Consider the following 5260-nt stretch of genomic DNA (forward strand, 5'->3'; position numbering starts at 1 on the left):
GTGGCCAGCCTGCAAACAGCCATCAGCCCCCCACCCAGGCTGGCCAGGCACTCCTATATAATAAAAGAGTAATATGCAAATTGACCCTAACAGCAGAACGACTGGGAATGACTGGTCACTATGACACACACTGACCACCAGGGGGCAGACGCTCAATGCAGGAGCTGCCCCTTGGTGGTCAGTGCGCACCCACAGGGGGAGCTCTGCTCAGCCACAAGCCAGGCTGATGGCTGCCAGCACAGCAGTGATGGCAGGAGCCTCTCCCACCTCCTCAGCAACACTAAAGATGTCAGACTGCAGCGTAAGCCTGCTCCCCGCTGGCAAGTGGACATTTCCCAAGGGCTCCTGGGCTGCCAGAGGAATGTCTGACTGCCAGCTTAGGCCTGATCCACCGGGGAGTGAGCCTAAGCCAGCAGGTGGACATCCCCCAAGGGATCCCAGACTGTGAGAGGGCACAGGCCAGGCTGAGGGGAACACCCCCCCAAGTGCACAAATTTTTGTGCACCGGGCCTCTAGTTATATTATAAATGTCCAGTTTACAACAAAAACAAAAGAGACCTGTGAGGAGTAAAGAAAGTATAGCTCTGTGCAGAAGGGAGCTGACACAGCGGGACAGACAGTTTCCTCAGGGGGGTCTGCCTGCTAGGTTGGTCCTTGGCTGAAGTCTGGGAACTTGACATCGGAAGGGGTGCTACTATTCTCTGACCAGAGTGGCTGACCCACTGTGGCCAGACTTTTTGTAAACACTTGGTCTGGGGGATGCCTCTTTTCTCCTGGAATTCGGGAATTTAGGTATGTGCTAGGCAGAGGGTGCCTGAAGGACCAGTGCCAGACAAAAACCTCTGGTCACAGTCTCTGATGCGCTTCCCTGGCAGACAACATTTCACACGTTTCACAAGTTGTTGCTAGAGGAATTGAGTGTACCTGTGTGACTCCATGGGAACAGAATTCTAGAAAGCTGCTGCTGGTTCTCTCTGGACCTCCCTTCATGCATCTTCCTTTCCCTTTGCTTACTTTGCTCAATGTGCTTTTACTGTAATAAATCATGGCAATGAATATGACTATTTACTGAGTTCAGTGATTCCTCCTAGAGAATCACAGAACCTGGGGGCCTTTAGCCCCCAACACAGGCTGGTACACAAGAAAAAAATAACCAATACACACTGTTCCTGAGAATAAAGTCCACACACTGGACTTATTAGCAGCTAATTTAAATATGTTAAAGAAATTACTTTTTTAAAATATATTTTTATTGATTTCAGAGAGGAAGGGAGAGGGAGAGAGAGAGAGAAACATCAATGATGAAAATCATTGATCAGCTGCCTCCTGAACACCCCACACTGGGGATCAAGCCTGCAACCTGAGCATGTGCCCTGACTGGGAACAAACCTGACCTCCTGGTTCATAGCTCGACGCTCAGCCACTGAGCCACGCTGCCAGGCAAGGAAATCATATTTAAAGAACTAAATGGCCCTGACCGGTTTGGCTCAGTGGATAGAGCATCGGCCTGCAGACTCAAAGAACTAAATGATAGTATGAGAATTATGTTTCGCCAAGTAGAAAATAACTAAATATAAAAGAGAACCAAATAGAATTTCTGAAGGTGAAAAATACAGTAACAACTGAGAAATTTGACACAGGGGCTTTTCTTCATTTCCCAGGGCTGCTGTAACAAAGCACCACAAACATAGAGCTTAAAATAACAGCACTTCATTGTTTCACACTTCTGAAGGCTGGGAGTCTGAAGTCAGGCTACAGGCGGGGCGTGCTCCCTATGAAAGATCTAGCGCATTAGACTTCCTGGCTTCTTTCTAGCTTTTAGTATTTTCTGGAAACCCTTGGTTTTCCTTGGCTTGCAGCTGCCATCACTCCAGCCTGTGCCTCCATCATCACATGGCCTTCTCCCTCTGTGTCTCTGTGTCCAAACTTTGTGCTCTTATAAGGACAACCGTCATGGGAGGAGGGCCCACCCTAACCCGGTATGACCTGATGATCTTAGTTTGAGTGTACCTGCAAAGACCTCATTTTCAAATAAGATAATGTGGAGTTAGAGCTCTAATGTAGACAAAATTTAACCTGCAACAGGGCAGAAGAGCAGACTTGAGCAGGAGAAAATAGCAAATTTGAAGCTAAGTCAATGCAGTCTGATGAACAGTAAGTTTAAATAAAAGGGTTGGGGAGAAAAATAAACAGAGCCTCAGAGATCTGAGTAATACTATCTAACATACCAACATATGCATAAAGAGTTTCAGAAAGACGTAAGAGAGGGGAAGAGACAGTAAGATGTGTGAAATAATAGCCAAAATCTCACCAAGTTTGGTGAAAAGAACCTTAAAATATTCAAGAAGTTAAATGAACACCAAGTAGAATAAACTGACATCATAATAAAATGGCTCAAGGCCAAAGACAGAGAGAATCATGAAAGCAACAAGAGAGAAGTGAATAATCATGTACCCAGTAAGATTAATGGCTGTGGGATGACATATTAAAAGTGCTATATCTATCAAAAATGTCCTTCAATAATGGAAACATTAACACATTCCCAGATAAACAAAATCTGAGAAAATCCATTGCTCTCACCAGCCTTAGAAGAAATACTAAGTGGAGTCCATGTTGAAATAAGACAACAGATAACTTGAATCTGAGGGCTCCCAGACTGCAAGAGGGTGCAGGCCGGGCTGAGGGACCCCCTCGAGTGCATGAATTTTGTGCACTGAGCCTCTAGTAAAAGTATAAATGCTTAAGTACATAAAGTGTATAATAGAAATGTATAAACATATACTATTTTCTCCTAACTTAAAAGAACACTACATGAAATATAAATCTTTTTTTTCTTTATTGATTAAGGTATTACATATGTGTCCTTATTCCCCCCATTCCCCCCCCCTCCCCCACTCATGCCCTCACCCCCCTGGTGTCTGTGCCAATTGGTTAGGCTTATATGCATGCATACAAGTCCTTTGGTTGATCTCTCCATGACATATAAATCTTTTTTGCTGAGCACACAATGTATAAAAATGTACTTTGTAAGACAATAATGACAAAAGGGAGGGGACACGAAACAGATCTACCTGAAAATAACGTTTCCATATGGAATTGAAATTAATTAATCTGGTATTAATCCAAATTAGAATGTTATAAATTGTTAATTGTAGTCTCCAGGGAAAGTAGTAAGAATATAATCCAGAATATATACTAAAAAACAACATGGGAATTAAGTTGGTTCACTAGAAAATAGCTAAGAATGAAAAACAGTAATGGAGAAATCTATAATAATAAAAGCATAATATGCTAATTATACCGGACATCCTTCCGGACGTCCTTCCCTTTTTCTGGGTGAAGCTGGGACTTCGAGGGAAGCCTGGGTCCCGAGTGCCTGCTGGTGGCCGGAGGGAAGTCCAGGTCCCGGGTGCTGGAGGGAAGCCGGTGCCGGCAGCTGGGGGAAAGGCCTACTCTTGCACAAATTTCATGCATTGGGCCTCTAGTATTAGAATAAAAGCTATAACACATATAGAAAACAAATGACAAAATGACAGCCTTCTTTCTTAAAATATATATTTTATTGATGTCAGAGAGAGGAAGGGAGAGAAAGAGAGAAACATCAATGATAAGAGAGAATCATTAATAGGCTGCCTCCTGCACGCCCCCCACTGGGGATCGAGCCCACAACCCAGGCATGTGCCCTGACCTCCTAGTTCATAGGTCAACACTCAACCACTGAGCCACATCGGCTGGGCAAAAATGTCAGTGCTACCCAATTACTGATTAAATGTACGTGGATTATACCCTGCAATTAAGAGGCAGATATTAGCAGAATGGATTAAAAAAAAAACCAACTATGATCTATATGCTATCTATTAGAGTCACAATTTATTTTAATTTTTTAAATTGATTTTAGAGAGAGAGGAAGGGTTAGAGAGAGAGAGACATCAGTTTGTTGTTCCACCTGTTCACACACCCATTGATGGCCTCTCATATGTGCCCTGACTGGAGATCAAACCCACAACCTTGGCGTATCAGGATGATGCTCTAACAACTCAGCTACCTGCCAGGGCAAGAGCCACCCTTTAAATTCAAGACGCGAAGAGGCCAAAAGTAACAGGGTGGGAAAATATATGCCACACAAGTATTAACCCAAAGAGAACTAGGCTGGTATTTTTTTTTAAATATATTGTATTGATTTCTTACAGAGAGGAAGGGAGAGGGATAGAGAGTCAGAAACATCGATGAGAGAGAAACATCGATCAGCTGCCTCCTGCACATCTCCCACTGGGGATGTGTCTGCAACCCAGGTACATGCCCTTGACCGGAATCGAACCCGGGACCTTTCAGTCCGCAGGCCGACGCTCTATCCACTGAGCCAAACCGGTTTCGGCTAGGCTGGTATTTTTAATATAAGGCAAACTTTGACCATTTCCCCCAGAGACCTATAAGGACATTATAGTGACAAAAGGGTCCATCCTTCGAGGAGATAATTACATACACTTTCCAATTAACAAGAGACCTCCAAAATATACAAAGCAACTGACAGGATGGAAAAGAGAAACAGACCCCTGGACAATAATAGGGATGCTTTACGACTCAATTTTCATTCCCGGAGAGAATGTTATTTCTTGTGATGCTCACGTCAGCCCTGTGAGGTGGGCAGAGTGGGGGCTGAGACCCACATTTCATGGCTCAGGGCCCTGAAACTTAGATTCAGTGACTTGCCCAGAGTTGTAACTCCAGAACGGATCTAAAACGGCCTTGTCCTGTTTCTAATGAGATACTAAATTGTTTTTCAGAGCCAGCAGAAAAAGCCAGTGAATCAAGAAGTGGGACCGTTAGGACATGCTACTGGAGAGGAATTCTCTCTAGAATAACCTTTCAACTCACTGAGACACAATCCACCAGGACTCCATCCGGCCACCTTCCCCCCAAATTCAAACATGCCATCTAAGGAAAGCTTTGGTCCCCAAGCCTCTGTGCACTAAGCTCTCATTGAAGCAATGTAACTCCATAGCATACGCACAGCCTCCCCCACTTCCTTCTTTAAATGTAGCCCCAAAACCCTCCCTCGGGGAGACAGATGTCAGCCCTGCCTCCTGTCTCCTTGCTGTTCGATTTAGCAATAAAAGCCTCTTCTTTTTTCAAGAGCCAGTGCTAGAGTATCAGCTTCCGTATGTGATGTGCGTGAAGCCCTTGCTCCGTATCGGTCACAACACTGATGAGTGATGGGTCTGAGGCGGGGGCAATAGATTGTTCCCTGGGGACAGAGACC

This window comes from Myotis brandtii, unplaced genomic scaffold (genome assembly GCF_000412655.1).
Source record: "Myotis brandtii unplaced genomic scaffold, ASM41265v1 scaffold463, whole genome shotgun sequence".
NCBI classification, from domain to species: Eukaryota; Metazoa; Chordata; class Mammalia; order Chiroptera; family Vespertilionidae; genus Myotis; species Myotis brandtii.